Source organism: Narcine bancroftii, chromosome 7, assembly GCF_036971445.1.
Source record: "Narcine bancroftii isolate sNarBan1 chromosome 7, sNarBan1.hap1, whole genome shotgun sequence".
In the NCBI taxonomy this organism is placed as follows: Eukaryota; Metazoa; Chordata; class Chondrichthyes; order Torpediniformes; family Narcinidae; genus Narcine; species Narcine bancroftii.
The window spans coordinates 88563738-88582226 of NC_091475.1; the positions used below are offsets into that span (position 1 = coordinate 88563738).

At 43.0% G+C, this 18489-nt stretch overlaps 1 long non-coding RNA gene across 3 annotated transcripts in view; it reads right to left on the bottom strand.

Annotated features, from left to right (window-relative positions):
- Positions 1-15217, bottom strand: part of LOC138739107 (uncharacterized) — a 90298-nt gene extending 75081 nt beyond the window's left edge. For 2 of the 3 annotated variants that reach the window (XR_011342006.1, XR_011342005.1), the window contains exon 1: positions 14918-15217. This is a non-coding gene — a long non-coding RNA (uncharacterized lncRNA). The remainder of the gene's footprint in view (positions 1-14917) is intronic. The other variant, XR_011342004.1, reaches the window with a different exon arrangement.
- Between the last annotated feature and the right edge of the window lie 3272 nt (positions 15218-18489).

An 18489-nucleotide genomic window follows, 5' to 3' on the forward strand; every position in this document is an offset into this window, starting at 1 on the left:
ATAGACAACAGACTCGCCAAGGCAAATAGCGCCTTTGGAAGACTACACAAAAGAGTCTGGAAAAACAACCAACTGAAAAACCTCACAAAGATAAGCGTATACAGAGCCGTTGTCATACCCACACTCCTGTTCGGCTCCGAATCATGGGTCCTCTACCGGCACCACCTACGGCTCCTAGAACGCTTCCACCAGCGTTGTCTCCGCTCCATCCTCAACATCCTTTGGAGCGCTTTCATCCCTAACGTCGAAGTACTCGAGATGGCAAAGGTCGACAGCATCGAGTCCACGCTGCTGAAGATCCAGCTGCGCTGGATGGGTCACGTCTCCAGAATGGAGGACCATCGCCTTCCCAAGATCGTGTTATATGGCGAGCTCTCCACTGGCCACCGTGACAGAGGTGCACCAAAGAAAAGGTACAAGGACTGCCTAAAGAAATCTCTTGGTGCCTGCCACATTGACCACCGCCAGTGGGCTGATAACGCCTCAAACCGTGCATCTTGGAGCCTCACAGTTTGGCGGGCAGCAACCTCCTTTGAAGAAGACCGCAGAGCCCACCTCACTGACAAAAGGCAAAGGAGGAAAAACCCAACACCCAACCCCAACCAACCAATTTTCCCCTGCAGCCGCTGCAACCGTGTCTGCCTGTCCTGCATCGGACTTGTCAGCCACAAACGAGCCTGCAGCTGACGTGGACTTTTACCCCCTCCATAAATCTTCGTCCGCGAAGCCAAGCCAAAGAATATTATATATAGAAAGGTTTTAAAGGTGATAAATTGTGGGACTTTTCTTAGTGTAGGTCAGAAATAAATACAAATACTTCAAAACAGATCTCATTTAAAATGCCGGAGCTCTGCTAAAGCCAGACAGTCCAGGCTCTGAGTGTCTTTGCAAAAACTTTGAAAGAGGCCTATAGAGACTTCACAATTAGGTGTTAATTGGACATGCTGTGGAGTAATGGATTGTTTTGGAAAGCAACAGATGAACAGACTTGAAGATTAGGTCCAGTGCCACAGTCTGAATGCAATTTGTTGTTTTAAGAGGGTCGTACGAGAGTATTAATTTCTGCATTTCAGAAGCAGCAACTGGAATTGGAACATGACAAGATTGTGGAAAAACCCCATTTTGTTCAAAGCCCTCGAGGTCCATACAAGAGATGGCTGACTATATAATGTTTTGCCTGAGATAGGGTTAACAGAAAAGAATCTCTGATCATCTGAAAGAAAGAGGTTATCATCTGGAAAACCCTGATGGGGCAAGTTTCTTCAGCAAGACACACAAGTGGATAATCGGAAGGAATCAGTTGTATGTGTCCAATAAGCCACAAATCTCTGAAAATCGACAAGAACCTTCCCGAGCTGTAACCATTTACCTTTCAAGCACCAAAGCTTGGTGAAGATTCATATACTGTGCACAGAATTTAACATTTAAGAATTGCCCGATACCGGTAAACTTGGAGGAGTGAGAAGTGAGATTTGACAGTGAATCATAGAACTTTTCTGAACTTAAACACATATTACATACACGTGAATTAGAATTAGAAGGGGGTTGATAGTAATAAGTTAAAGTTTGATCCTGCTTTTATGTTTAAAGAAAATTAAAAGTAACTTTTGTTTAACTAACTATTTGTCTTGGTGAATTTGTATTGCTGCTGGGGTTTGGGGTCCTCTGGGCCCATCACAGACATCAAATACGATATTTCAACTTGAGCATTGTGTTCTTTTTCACCCAGTCCTGGTGAAGTTCAGCAGGAATCTTGCAGTAAGTGAGTAAAGTGATCTCTTTTGTGCAAGTAAATTGTCAGAGAAAATAGGTGTTAATCGTTTACTCAACAGGCAGTGTGAATCAGACAATGCCATATGGTGCATTGAACAACAAATATGTTCAGTTTCTTTAACTCAATAAAAACTATCTAAGGTGCCTCAGGGGTAGGATAGACAAGGTATCAACCCACATAGAAAATAAGTTTTTACATTCAAATCTCTGCATTCGGATGAATCCAGGAGCTTCTACCTCAGAGACAAGAGTGGAATCAAATGAACCCAGATGGAGTGCATTGTTGGCAAAAGAAAATTATTTAATTCAGAGATTTGCAAATATGGACACAACTAGTCCAGTGATGCATTGGAAGTACTACGTTAGCCCAGCTGTAACCTCCTGGCATAATGTGGTACACATTCTTCCTCGAGAACAACGCCTCAGGAATGGTATCATCCAGTACATCCATAATATGAACATTTCATCAGACCTGATCTTCTAAAGGGATGCAAAATGACTTGGAAATCTATTTCCAGTTCCAAAACAGTGAAAAGCAAAGCACGTTGAATTAAATTTATTTGCCAATGTTGCTCTGATTAAGTTTTTAAAAATATGCCCTTCTCTTGTGCACAAAATTAAAACATCTTCAAACAGATTACATTGAATGTTTCAGAAATTGCTTCTGTCGTTAATTTTGATAAAATTTCCTCTTGTGAAGCTCAAAAAGCAGTGCTTGATTTGGTCTAACGTTGCCACAGTGGCTGGAAAACAATCCATTGAATCTTGCTTCATAGTCAAATCCTTTATCTGAAGAATTTTTATTAAAGACATTGAAGCATGTGGTGCATTATTAGGGAGAGTCAGCAGAAGGTCACCAGCTTGATTTCTCTTCATTAGAGACGAGTTCTAGCCATTAATAGAATTGTGTAATAAAAATTTAACTAAAAGGACACAAATGGTGAGCAATAAATTCGAGTCTACACCAGTTATTCTTTGGTAATCAGATATAGCTAACTGCTATTTTAATAGATAAATTTCTTTTTCAAAAAGTCATTGAACACAATTTGATTTTAATTAAATCCACTGAACTTTAACTTACAATGGTCATTTCTATATTTTAAATTTGCTTAATTTAATGTGTTCTGATTTCTCTAACTTGCAACTAACAAAGATTGAATAATATACACAGCAGTATTCAATTGATATCATAGTATTTCATTCAATTAAATTCAGGCTTGAAGGAGAAACCTTGCTTGATTTTAGAAATTTCAGTCTGTGGCCTTTCAACGCTTTCAAGGGATTGAAGGGAGTCAATGAGAGCCAATTAAATGGTTTGTTGTGCTTAATGGAATTGATAAACTAGATGGTCATTTCACATTCACTATTTTCCTCTAATTAGATTTAGTCAGAGGATATTATTTAAGATCATTATTAACAATAATGTATTATTTTTCTCAGTATTGGCATATTTAGCATTTGTTTTCCTGTTTTTTTTTGTTCTGCATCTGCCTTTTGTTTTGCTTAGATATATTGGATTATTTATGACATGCTAAAATCTTACTGTAGTGAATGATATTACAAGCTCCCATTTCACTTAGTGTGACTGTCTCTTTAATGGTTAGTATAGGCTGCAACCCATTCACAGTTGTGGAGAGACTGGATGGCACAAAGAACAGATTATACCCAAAGTTGATACTCTGGAGAAAGAACAAAGGTTGTTTATCCAGGAACACAGGTGGTGAGAATCATGTGAGTGGAACACTTAAAGAAACAGGAATTTTCATTATTTAACCAGCCATCTGATGAACATAGAGGTGGACTGACTGTGTGAAGTGGACAGTTCAGCTGATTCTCCCCATCAGGGGAATTATTGAACCACCTTTACCAAAGGAAAGGTCACTTTGATTGTCCTGTATCTGGGTAAAGGAAGCAGGAGAATTGCTGCATCAAATCGTGAACAAGGTGATGGTCATTTCAACTGATGCCTGGGTTTTGGAAGCATCATGGAAGTCACACATTTCCCCTGTGCAAGTGAAAAGGGGAATGTGACAACCATCAACCAAAAAGCTATTCCTCAGCAAAATATGCCCGACTGACACACACTAAATTTAATTAAGATGTCCTATCACTAGTATTTAAAATATATTGTTTATAAAAGAAAAAAAGTCTCTTGGTGAATTTGTATTGTTGCTGGCCTGTGATGTAACAGTCACAACACCAATTTGACTCTTCCACTCCACTTTGGAATCACTAACTTGGCCAAAGAAAAAAATGTAACCTTCTTGGGGTGTTTTACACTGAGAACCAAGTATTAAAGCAGGAACTGCAAAATTCTTGATAGGACCACAAGCTTTTCACAATTTAATGCAGAGCATTCAGACAAAGGTCTATTAGCATCAAGAGGCACACCTCACCTGAGCAGTTAGACAGCAGCTGACATGGAGTAGAGAAAGGATAAAAGGATCAGAAATCAGGCTCCCAGATTAATTTTGAGATTTGTGAATCTTAGTTAATGAGGTTACATGCAAGGAGGCAACTTCTGTGTGCTAGGTGGCCCAGGATACAGTACGAATCTGGCCTGTGGGCTTCTTTGAGTAGGAACTCCTTGAAGAACGGGGCAGATGAAAATAAATGCCTGCCAAAAGATTTGCTTTCACCCTTAATCGGTACACCAAATTTCCTGGGGTTTTTTGCCTGATATCCAATCAAAAGACATAAATAGCTTATTTATTGAACTTTACAGTTACAAGATACATCTGTCATGTGACCTGTCTGGTACCTGGTGGAGGTGTGGAGGGTCACATAACCTCTGTCTGGAACCGAGTCAGAAGTTGCATTGCCTGCTAATCAAGGTTGGAGTCTGCCAACCCTTTAGTGCAGACCTGACCATGACCCCTTTAAACACTTTGTGATTACCTGGGCTGGATCATCCAGCTTAGTATACTACAAAGACCACCATGTGGAGTAGCACTTTCTCTTTTGCTCTTTGTTCCTGAGGAGAACCCTACTCCACTCCAGGTCATGAATTGTGGACAATGCTAGAGGAGTCATTGGTAAGGTGGGGACTACCAGGGGTTGGGGCTGTTGCATATTAGTGTTTTAGATAGCATTGGAGCACTCCTGATGTTAGACAAGGAAAGCTCCTTGTCTAATTTAATTTAACAAGTCTGTACACAGTTGCAGATATTGGTAGTGTTAAGTCTGATATGACTGGGTTGTACGAGTAAACAGTTTCTAGTATCAGTAGTGTTAAGTCTGATGTGACTAATTATACTGTGTTTTGTGATTGAAAGTACATGTTTGTTATCTCCTTACATGTGTTTTAATAACTATCCTTCCTGTGTTCAGCCTGTATCCAGACTCATTACTCTTTGAACCCACTGACCTTTTCCCTTCCCACACAAAACATTCCTCTACTTTGGGCTGTGATAACATGACTTGTAACATTTACTTACATACATCACAACTCAAGTCACCTTTATTCATTGCTCACGTCATGTTTGCATGATAAAGATAAGTTTCTCCAGGACCACAGGGCATATTTACATAAATACAAGTTAGAATAGAAGTTAAACACTTTAAAATAACAAATAAAGACTTATACAGTAGCAGTTCACAGTACCCTATCCCCAGATGTTCTGGGAATTCAGGAATGGGGAAAGCTGTTGCCCTATCTGTACACAAGCACCCAAGTGCTGCAGAACCTCCTACCAGATGGCAGAAGGGAGAACAGTTTACTTGAGGGGTGTGTGGAATCCTTGACAATGTTTATTGCCTTTTGCCTGCATCAAGTGTTGTAAATATTCCTCATGGAACGAAGAAATCCCCCATGATCTTTTCCATTGATTTCACTATCCTTTGCAGGGTCTTGCAGTCCAAGGTGGTAGATCTTCCAAACCAGGCAGTGATGAAGTTGCATAGGATGCTCTTGATGCATCCTCTGTAGAATGTAGTGAGGCTGGAGGGTCTGAAATGAACTTTCCTCAGCCTTTGCAGGAAGTAGAAGTGCTGCTTGGCTTTCTTGGCCATGGAGTTGATGTTAAGGGACCATGCAAAGTTCTTTGCCAAGTGCACTCCAAGAAACTTGTCACTCTTGATTACCTCAATGCTGGAGCCATCAAAGATCAGCAGATTGTGGCTCCTCCCTCCCCCACCCCCCTCACCCCCCCTCCGGACTTCTTGAAGTCAACAACCATTTATTTTGATTTTTTTTTAGTGTTCAGATACAAGTTGACAGCTGTTCACCAGTCTATTAGCAACTCCACCTCATCTTGGTATGCTGACTGATCAGGCCCAAAGTCCTGAGCTTTTGCCACAAAAACCATAGGAGATGGAATAGAATATTGGAATCTCCATGGCAGGTATAATAGCTACGGAAATTGTTACCATCTATCCTCTCCTGTCCCACAAATAGCATTTAGCACTGCAATATTCAGCCTAATTGGTATCTGAAGATAACAATATATTTACATATTGTAATTATGAGCATTCATCACAATGTATTCCAACAATAAAATGTTTCAATGTGATTCTGGATTCTGACGCACATGGAACAGACCCTTCAGCCACTGATGTTGTGCTGACCCATGCATCACTTCCTAAAATGTACAAAACCTTCCCTTCCCCATAACCCTCTATTTTTCTTTCATCCATGTGTCTTAGAGTCTCTTAAATGCCCCCAATGTTTCAACCTCCTCCACCATTTCAGGCACCCACAACTCCTCTAAAAAAAAATAACTGATGTCTCCCTTAAAACTTCCCTTCCTTAACTTTGTACACATATCCTCTGGTGTTTGCTGATCTTCCCAAGGAAATAGGTACTGGCTGTTAATGTCTCAATCCTGTAGACATCTATTAAGCCTCCTCTGATCCTTTTAAAAAATATTTTTATTAATTAATTTGATAAAGAAAAATAATACATGTATATATTGTTTAGATATTAATTATAGTTACAATACAAAGCAATACAGGATATGGATCATATACAAATTATAGTGTCTTATACAATTCCTCAAAAAAGTGAAAACCTTACGAGAATTTCACCTTATATTCCAATATTGAGATATACAGTGATTATTTAAATAGACCAATATCTTCTAGCAGTGGAAAATAAAACAAAAAGAAAAACCCATGCTAATCTAACCCCTCCACCTAAACACAGTCATCAACAAATAAATTGTAAAGAAATGAATATAGAATCCACCACCGCCCCCCCCCCCCAGATCAACCCTGCTTAAGTAATCAATCCTTCAAAGATTCTAAGATCCAAAGACAAATGCGCCTCCCCCCGGCGCCGGCCCCCCCCGGCGCCGGCCCCCCCCCCCCGGCGCCGGCCCCCCCCCCCGGCGCCGGCCCCCCCCCCGGCGCCGGCGCCGGCCCCTCCAATTCTCTGCCACCTCCCCTGCAGCCAAAGAGGATTCAAAGATCATAGCTAGCTTTTCCTACAACAGCCTGGGTTATATCACATTCAGCCCCAGGGACTTCTCAATCTTCATGATTTCAAGAAAATCCAACTCTTCCACTTCCTTAATCTCCCTAGGCCTGTTCATTGTTGATGTCATTGTGATCAAGGTTCTTTTCACTTGTGAATACTGATGCAAAGTATTAATTTAGGACCTCCTCAAACTCCTCCACTTCTCCAGGCATATCCTTTAGCAGCCCCACCTTCATTCTCATTATCCTTCTACTCTTCATGTATGCATAGAAAACCTTGAGGTTCTCCTTACTTCTATATGCCTAAATCTTCTCATGCCCCTTTGAGCTTTCCCAAGTCTTTTCTCCAGCTCCTTCCTGGCTACTATTTCCATCTCATGAGCTATTCCTGTATCTTATGAATGCTTCTTTCTTCTTGAAATTGCCTGACCTGTTTCATCAGCCACAGTTAGCTTTTCTTACCATCTCTTCCTTGACCCATTGAGAAGAACCCATGACGAACCCTGCACAAATGTCCCTAAACTTCCTCCACATTACTTCTGTGCTTTCACCCTTAAACATCTTTCCAATTTATTCTTGCTAGTTTCTGCCTCATCCCTTTATAATTAGGGCTTCATTTCACATAGCTCTGCTGAAGCTAAGGGAGTTGTGACCACTCTCACCAAAATGCTGCCCCATTGTGAGGGGCATCCCTAGAACCAAACCCAGTATGGCTTCTCTTCTAGTCAGCTGGTCCACATACCATGCCACAAATCCTTCTTGTATACCCCTGACAAATTCAGCCCCATCCATCCCTCTTGCAGTAAGTGTCAGTCAATATTAGGGAAGTTGAAATCACCCATAACTACAACCCTGTATTTCCCACACTGTTCCAAAATCTTAATGTTTGTCTGCTCCTCAGTGTCCTGAGGGCTATTTGGGGGCCTATAGACTATTCTCAATACAGTGATGGCTCCCTTCCTATTTCTGAGTCCATTCCAACTCTGGACACTCTGTCTGTAGCTTCCTCCCTTTCTATAGGAGTGATACTATCCCTGACCAGAAATGCTACTCCCCCCCCCACCTTTTCTACCTCCCATCCTATTCTTTTCTTTAAAAAAAGACCTTAATCCAGGTATGTGCATCAGCCAATCTTGCCCTCCTCCAGCCAAGTTTCATAAACAGCCACAACACAATTGTTCTACCTATGATCCATACTCAAAGTTCATCCCCTTTATTCCTAATACTCCTACCATTGAAATAGACACATTCCAACCTCTCTGACTCGGTGATTCCCACAGTGGGCCTGCTGCCCTCTGGGGGCAGTGGAAAGATCCAAGGGGGCAGTACAAACCTTCAATTTTGTTATTATTCACTCTGTTGCAAAGTTAAATAAAGAAGCCAGAGCAGTAATTTTCTGGTGTCACAATCTCTGGAAGGCCAGACTCATGGTGGCAGTAGTGAACAAAATAAACAGAAACAAGGCTTTCTCTCGAGAGTTGGTCTTGGTTGCCTCAGTGCTGCACTGGCGTCACTACCCTCCCCACACCCCCACACTCTGTACTGCCGCCACCCTTGCTAAGAGCCCCCCCCCACTTCAACACCCTCCCCAATAGCTCTGCCTGCCAGGATATTCGACCACCTCCAATTCAGGTGCAGCCTGCCCTTTTGAATAGGTCAGTCCTGCTCCAGAAGAGGTCCCAATTATCCACAAATTTGAACCCTTGCCCCAGCACCAACTATTCAGCCACACATTCATCTGCCACAGCTTCCTATTTCTACCCTCCCTGGAGCATTGGTACAGGCAACAACTGAGATTACCACCCCAGAGGTCTTGCTTTTTAACATTTCCTAACTCCCTATGTTCCCTCTTCAGTGCCTTATCCCTACTTCTATCTTTGTCATTGGTCCCCACATGGACCATGACATCCAGCTGCTCACCTTTCCCTTCCAGAATGCTAGGAACTCAATCAGAGACACACCTGACCCTGGCACTTGCAATGGAACATACCTTCTGGTGGCTTTGATCTCATTCATAGAACCTCCTATCCACTTGTCTAACGAAAAAGGCCCCAATCACCATTGCTCTCCTCTTGTTTTCTCCTCCCCCCCCCATTCCTTTCTGACTCAGTGGGCCAGCCTCTGCACCAGAAAAGTGACTACCTCAACTTGTCCCAGGTATGTCATCTCCACCAATAGCATCTAAAACAGTACACTTGTGGGGAACGGCCACAGGAGTGCTCTGCTCTGAGTAACTCTTCCCTTTCCCTCTCCCTACAGTTATGTAGTTACTTGTCTCCTGACTTTCAGATCTGATTGCCTCCTTGAAGCTCCTGTCTATCACTGCCTCTGCCTCCCTGATGATCTGCAGTTCATCCAACTCCAGATCCCTCTCATGTTGTCAGGAACTGCTCCTGGATGCACCTTTTGCAGGTGTAGTCATCAAGAACAAACATGTTGTCCCTGACTTCCCACATCCTGCAACAGGAGCACTGAACTGTCCTAACTAACACCTCCATTAATTAAACTTATTAAAGAAACTTACCAGTCTTCTCTCTCTGGGAGCAAGCTCTTCCTTAACCTCTGCTTACCAAAGCTACACTGTGCCACTAATATACTGGGCTGCTCCTTCAGCTTCCCCTCCCTTTATTTGTCCCCGTCAATTATCTTAATTACACAATTATTCACTCCCACAAATCAACACTTTGCTTAACCCTTTACCTTCCGCAGCCTTTTTAAATGATTCAAAACACCAGCATTCACCTCTCCAACAAGACATTTTCCCCTCTTCTGACTTTCCCGCAATACCAAAGTCAGATCAAAAAGGCATTGCCACTCACACTTCCCCAGTTTTATTCTTCTTCTTCTTTGGCTTGGCTTCGCGGACAAAGATTTATGGAGGGGTATGTCCACGTCTGCTGCAGGCTCGTTGGTGACTGACAAGTCTGATGTGGGACAGGCAGGCACGGTTGCAGCGGTTGCAAGGGAAAATTGGTTGGTTGGGATTGGGTGTTGGGTTTTCCTCCTTTATCTTTTGTCAGTGAGGTGGGCTCTGCGGTCTTCTTCAAAGGAGGTTGCTGCCCGCCGAACTGTGAGGCGCCAAGATGCACGGTTGGAGGCGATATCAGCCCACTGGCGGTGGTCAATGTGGCAGACACTAAGAGATTTCTTTAAGCAGTCCTTGTACCTCTTCTTTGATGCACCTCTGTCTCGGTAGTGGAGAGCTCGCCATATAACACAATCTTGGGAAGGCGATCGTCCTCCATTCTGGAGATGTGACCCACCCAGCGCAGTTGGGTCTTCAGCAGCATGGATTAACAAGTTTTCTACATGTTAAATTATTGTGTTTGTTTAGTCCTTGTTTTTCCAGGAGTATAAAAAATATCTGGCTCTATTTTAAAATAGTCCTTAGTAAGTGAACATTACATTCATTAATGACCTAATCACATGGACAAATGACTTCCAGAGTTATCCGCTTGCAAAAATTTCTAATCCAACTCCCAATAGGCAGGATTTCAAGTGAAATTGGGAACAAATGAAAACATTTGCAAAGCAACTTCTATGAGAAACTGACACAGACAAAATGGGTTGGAGCTCTAACAAGCCATGGCTTCACAAAATTTCTCAGGAAAAGCTACAGATCTACGATTTTCACATCTACACATACACACGCACACACACACACACACACACACACACACAAACTGTCATTCCACCCACATTGCTAATATATACCCCTCCTCCACCAGCCTTCCATCCCTTCAGATTGAGATCATACCTCCAAATGATAAAGTAGCAGCTGCTAGGAAATTAAAATTGGAAAGATTCTATGTTGTCCAGACGCTCCTCTGCAAAGTCTCCACTGGTAAATCCCACTTCTCTGTGACGTCTCCACTGGCAAACCCCATCACATCATGCAAGCAGCATAGAGATGGCAGGTTTTCGATGTGGTGCACAACTTGGCTCATCTGGCCATCAGAACCATGGTAAAGATGGTGGCTAGCAGGTTCGTCTGGCACAGGATCCACAAGCACATCGACCAGTGTGCCAAGACATGAACTCTCTGCCAGGTGCAAACTCACAAGCTAAAGCACCTCCCCAGACTTTTAAGCCAGAGCAGCATAGGTTCAGCCATATCCACGTCAAAATTGTGGGGCACTAACCGTTTCCTGTGGGTGAGATACCTCCTCACCACGGTTGACCGCTCCACGAGATGGCCATATGTAGTCCCAATGGCCAAAATGACCACAGAGATCTGTGCCAGGACACTAATCAACACGTGGATGTCCAGGTTCGGAGTCCCGGAAATCTCACCTCTGACAGGGGAACGCAGTTTATCTCGGGGCTCTGGGTAACGCTAGCCAAACTGTTGAGAAGCCAACTCCACTATACCATGGCATATCATCTGCAGGCCAACGGGTTGGTGGAGCAGTTCCACAAACATTTAAAAAGCAACCCTGATGGCTTGGCTCAAGGGGCCAAACTGGGCGGATGAACTGCCTTGGGTTCTTCTGGGGATACGACCCGCGCTGAAAGAGGGCTTTAATGCCTCCGCTGCAGAAATGGTCTACCTTAATAATCCTGGGAGTTCTTGGCTGCTGCCAAGGATCCAGAAAGCCCCTCGGTGGCACTGAAACAGCCCCTGCTGCATGGCTAGTCCAAACCTTTCATCCCTAAATACTTGCACACCTGTGAATATATCTTTATGCGAAGGGGAGTGCACTGGACACCCCTCCAACAGCCATACAAAGGGTTGTACAGAGTTGTCAGGCATAATGGATCAAGGTGTTGTATTGGACATTTCCGGCAAGGAGGAAATCTTCACCCTCGACTGCTTGAAACTGAACCATGTGGACATTAGCCAGCCAGTTGAGACTCAGGCCCCATGATGCAGAGGTAGGCTACCCAAAGTGGCAAATGGATACTCTGATTGGTGTTTCTGGGGGGGCTGGAGGAGGTCATGTAGCAGCCCGCGAACCGAATCATGATCTATCCCACAAAATGGCCAGCAAATGCAGCGATCATGAGGGCCCCACGGGGACCAACGTCTGTCATTCTGCGTGACCTCCCACATGGCAGGCAACAGCGGGCAACGGTGGGAATGCTGGACAGCTGTAGGTCAGCACTGTGATTATATCACTCCTGTCATCAGAGGGAGGGAGTGAATATAAACAGAGCTGGCAGAGCAATAGATCAGTCTTAGACCTTGACTCAGCTGTGGTGTCCATCGTTCTTACTACACACTTCGGGTAGGGCACACACTACAGTCTTAACATGATGTGTGGATCTGAAAAAAAAACATTTGTTTTAATCTAATATTAGGGACTATTAGGAGTGAGCTTTAAAATCAAGAAGACTGAGTTCAATTGGAAACCTACTTAGACAAATCGAGCCATAATTATTTTCAGTGTGATATATTCAAATAGCTCAAATTTATAATTGCAAATGACTGATAAACTTAATTGAATATACAGTACATCCTATGAATCATCCTGATTCTCAACTCAAATCTGTTCAATTGCATTAAAAATATCAAGTGGATCTCTCAACCAGTCTTCCACCATCTGTCTCTCTCTGGCTTAATATCCAGTCTGTTCTAAAGCATTTCACCACCACATGGCCCACTGATTCACGGACACATTCCATTTAGATCAGGTGCTGATGTACTGCTGATGGCAAAACCATCGGCCAGCACTGAATTCATATCGTGGTGTCTTCTTGTCCATCCAACATTTGATTCCCTTTCCAAAGTGCTTTAAAATGTGGGCTCAATTGTACGAAAATAGTCCGGACATTCACTCCTTTCAACTCTTTACCCACTGTGGCTGCTGTATGGGGCACCAAAAGGCTTATCAACAACACTTTCCAAACTTACCAAAAGCTATCAGAGAGAAGATGAGCTCATGTGAGTATTGCCTTTGGTAACTTTTTTTTTATGTGCACCATCCAAACTTAGAAATTCATTGCTGTTCCTTCCATGTGGCTGGGCCAAAATCCTGAAAGCTTCCCCTTGCCAATACTGTGGGATGAACTTCATCAGAATGATTGTACCATCTCAAGAAGATCTCTCCTACTCAGGGTTGGAGAGATGGGCTATAAATTCTGTGCTTGCCAGAAATAATTCACTTCTCATAAGTGGGGGAAAAAATGACCAACCTAATGTAATTTTAATTATGTAATTGGTGATCTTATTTTGAGGAAGGTTCTCAACCCAAAATTGGAACTCTCCACTTCCCTCCATAGACATTGCCTGCCCCAGAGAGACACTCCAGCACCATATTTTGCTCCAAATTCCAACCTGCAGTTTCTTATATTTTTTTATAACCATTTGTCTTATCTTGAGAATTACTCATACAATTATTTTGCAAATCCTTTCCCTTTTGCTGCATTGTTCTCATTGGGAACCTATCTGATCAGTTTTATACTGGTAATGAATGATGTGGTCAGATACCTGAACTTAGAAAACAAACTCCTCTTTGATCTGACAGACAAAACATGGAATAGCATTACAATCGGGCATTGCACCACACTTTGAAACTTAATTCTATTGTCTTTGATGAAACTTAATTGCAGCTCATCAAGGTATCGGTCATTGTTGGAGTGGTCTGATTCAGAGTGGCTGAAGAGGCTTCAGCGAGAAGAGACTGAGGTGGGGGTGCTGGAGTTGAGGTAAGTAAGGGCCATCCTATTTGAGGAACAAAAGATCAGCAGATAAGTGCACTTTTATTTATCTTATTTTCTTTTTCTCTGGTCATGGATAATGTGGGTAGTCAGGGAAGCCAGCAGAATTCTCGACAACTTCATCTGTGAGAAATGCATCCAGCTGCAGCTCCTTATAAACTAAATTAAGGAATTGGAGATGGAATTGAATGAACTCTGGATCATTTGGGATTTTGACAGGATGATAGACAGGACCTATAGGGACACCATCACATCTGAAAGTCAGGAGAGGGAAAGGGAGCAGGCAGTCAGTTCAGGGCACTCCTGTGTCCATTCCCCTCAATAACAAGTACACCTGGCAATGGCCATGAGAGGTGGCAAATTCTGAGGGAGCTGCGAACCAGAACAGGACACCAGAAATGGGAAGAACAAATCCCCCGCACTGTTGGGGGGGGGGGGGGGGTGAGACCTACCAGAAACAAGCACTGAGATCAGGTCTCTGGCATGGAGTTAGGTCTGGTGGCTAAGAAGGGAAGGGAGGAGAAGAGTTGTGCTGTAGTGATAGGGGAATCCATAGAGGATAGATAAGTGTTTCTATGGAAGGGATTGAGATTCTCAGATGGTATGTTGCCTGCCTGGAGCCAGGGTCCAAGATATCTCAGATCGAGTTCACGGCATAGTCAGGAAGGAGGGTGAGCAGCCAGATATTGCAGCTTACGTAGAGACCAATGACATGGGTAGGAAGGGTGATAAGGTATAGCAAAGAAATTTCGTGGAGTTAGGTGCTAATTGAAGGATGGGACCTCTAGAGCTGTGATCTCAAGACTGAAGGAGCAAATCTGTAGAGAGATAGAAGACAGCTGCAGGAAACATAAGGTTATTATGATACCAGGAGATTTTAACTTTCCAATTATTGACTGGGCTCCTCATCATAAAAGGACTAGATGGCTTGGAGTTTGTCAAATGTGTTCATGAAAGTTTCCTAACTCTATATATAGAGCAGCATTTCCTAAATGGAGTTCTGCAGATCCCAGGGGCTCCATGAAAAGGTGTAGGAGTTCCGCAGAAGTAGAATTAAATGAGTTTTTACCTCTGGCTCCATCTTTAATTCAACTTGTTTTGGGGGGAAGACAAGATAGCAACTGAGTGGGAGATGCGCATGGCCCTCGGCTGATGCTCACCCCGGCAGCTAATTTGTATAATACCTGCCCCCACCACTCCAATTTGTGCTGGGGCTTGTCCTGTCCATCCAAGGATCCAGCAGGCGGCTTCTGGACCAATTTGCAAGCAAAATGATGGGGGAGGGGAACTGTAACATCTCTTCTCCCCATTCGTGCAGCCAATCACCAGACTGCTGCCCATTGTGATGTAAGCAGGTGGATGGACTCGATGGGGCTGGGGTTCAGATCAAGTCTGGGTGAAGACAACAAGTCTGGGTGAAGACAACAAATCTGACAAAGACGTTGATCTGTGCTTTGTGATGAAAATGGGCATGAAAGATTCAGTGGTACATAAGTCTCTGGAAGAGCTCAATGGAGTCAGCATGCAGCATGGCAGGCTGAAACTGTGGAACAAGAAATAGTGTTGACTTTTCATGTTGGTGACACTTCATTTGACCTGGGACCAAGGGAACAACATTAGTCTCAAGCTGCAGATTGTGTGGGATGGACTGCTGAGAACTAACCGGCAGCATCTTGGGAAAGTTAGCATTGCCAAGGGAATGAATGACGTCATCATTTGACTCAAGTTCAACAATCAGATGCGGAGAACATGTCTCCTTTCAAAATGTCCCTATACAAAGAAGTGGAATAAAGAATAAAACAATGTTTTGTAAGGAAAAGAGCATTACAGCTGGACTGCTGAGTTGGTACAGATGGAAAGTAACCTGAAGTCTGGGCATTTGTTTATTGAGTGCAGAATGCAGTGATATACCCAGGCGAAAGTGAAGACCAGTTACTCAAGCTTCTGATAAGCTTCAGTTAAAAAAAAGTGATGGGGTGCTAAAACAAAAGGCAGGAGAATGCTAAAGATTACTCCGCAAATTCAACACCTATCAAGCCAGAGAGTGGTGGTGGATGATTGCTTCTCGTACTAGAGGCCTATAATTAATGGTGTGCCTCAGCAATTGGTGCTGGGACCATTGATGTTTGTCATCCACATCAATGATCTGGTAAATTGGATCAGCAAGTTTGGACCAGCTGAAACAATGGGCTGAAAAATTGCAGATGGAATTTAATGCAGACAAATATGAGGTGCTGCATTTTGGAAGGACAAACACGGTGAATAGAAGAGCACTGAGGAGTGTGGTAGAACAGAGGGATCTGGAAATACAGATTCATAGTTCCCTGGTAGATAGGGTCATAAAATGAGCCTTTGTCACATTGACCTTCATAAATCAAAGTATTGAGTACAGGAGTTAGGATGTTATGTTAAAGTTGTATAAGACATTGGTGAGGCCACATTTGGAGTATTGTGAGCAGTTTTCGTCACAGGAAAGATATCAATAGGATTGAAAGAGTGCAGCAAAGATTTACCAGGATGTTGCCTGGACTTCAGACAGGAAAAGATTAAACATGATCAGACATTTTTCCCTGACGCATAGAAGAATGAGAGGGTATTTAACATTATGAGGGGGCAGACAGAGTAAATGTAGGTAGGCTTTTTCCATTAAGATTAGTTGAGATACAAACCAAAGGACACAGTTTAAGGGTGAAAGGGGAAAAGTTTAGGGAGAATATTAGAGGGAACTTATTCACAGAGAGAGAGAGAGAGTACTTGGAGTGTGGAATGAGCTGCCAGCAGGTGGTGAATGCAGGCTCAATTTTAACATTTAAGAAGATTTGGAGAGGTACATGGACAGTAGCGGAGTAGGGGGCTATGATGTAATGACACTGGTTTAGCACAGCTTACAACAAATAAAGGATACACTCAATTGTTTCTTTCCATGAAGTCAACTTTCTTTTATTATTCACTAGACACAACATTGCATTCGACAACTCCCCAAACACCGACCGCCCAGCTAAACTCCATTGACTTTCTCATTAGCTGACTGCCACACGGGTGATCCTGACACTCCCATTCTCCTCCTCCTGCATCTGGGATTCATCACCTGTATACTGACGTTTAACACACCCGCAAATGCACGCAACAACCCCCGCAAATTGCATCCCTTATGCCATCAGAGGTGGTCGGAACCGCTCCCGACGAAGGTAAGTATGCGACCACAACAATGGACTAGCTGCAGGTCATTGGAACTTAGCAGAAAAAAAAAAGTTCAGCAAAGACTGGAAGGGTGGAAATGCCTGTTTCGGTGCTGTAATGTTCCATAGTTCTATGGTTCTCATCAAACTCTTTCATCCCTCAGGCTTTCATAACTATGGATGAATTTTTATCCTCTAACTGTTTACAGCAATGACCTGCGAAATATCAGTCAAAACATTTTTAAGGCAGTGAATTTGAATTGAGGAATTCAATTAGTAGTAGTTTTCCACAGTGGGAAACACCTAACTGACAACTGTGTTTCCACCACAGTGCTAAACAGTGGAACATATAAAGTTACACTTACATTTTCTGTAATATCCTCTAATTACAAAGATAAAACATTGGTTTTATTATTAATCCAGTTACAGATCCTGTATGTTTTTATTGTCAGGTGAAACTAACTGCACTGAAGATTAAATGTTTAAAAAATAGTGGCATGTGCAGAGTGCAGAGACTAGTGCTGCTCCGAAGTGTTCAAATGTCCAGTTCTAATGCCGATAGCTTTGTACAGGCCTTAAACATGAAGCCGATGCAGTTTGTAAATAAAATCCTGCAACACGGAGGTCTATGCCCAAGATGGTGACACCTGTGCTCAGCAATGGCCATGAGAGGTTGCAAATTCCAGGGGAGTTGTGAACCGGAACAGGACACTAGAAACAGGAAGAACAAACCCCCTGCACCGTTGCAAAGATAAAGAATGGGAGATGACTCTCCAGGATAGTGATTACGGCAGTGAACCGGTGAGGGGCTCAGTGGCTAAGGAACCAAGAAATCCACACAGCCTGTGGGCGACTTGCAATTTGGGCACCCACATGTGCTGCAGGCTGTTGGAGACTGGCTCATGGGGACGAGGGACCAGGTAGCAGAGCTGGGATTTGAGAGGGTGCTGAGGGCAAGAAGAGCTCCTGAAGGACATCAGGTGCTGAAGGCTTCCTTTTAATTTTGAATATTTTGTTTAAACATTTTCCATACAAGTTTTTAAATAAAATTATATAAAACAATAACAAATAAAATTTAAGAGATTTTCAATCATTTTATGATAGTTAAAACCCATCTCATTCCTTCTCTCCCTAAAGCCCCTCCCCCACCCCAAGAAAGAATAGCTACATGGATTCCTAGGATGATCACTTTCCAACACACATGGCCCAACAAATTTTTTGTAATAAATTTGGAGAAGAAGATTGACACAGGTCTCAAGAGGGTGGAAGCACACCACTACATACTTAGACCTAAAATTGGTATATACGGGCTCCAAATTTGCAAATGAAAACCATATTTATTTCTCAAATTGTTTGTAATTTTCTCCAAGGGGATACAGCTTTGAATATTGGCATCCCATCTTCCCATACCCAAGTGTGTATCTGATTTCCAAGTCACTGCAATACACTTCCTTGCCATCGC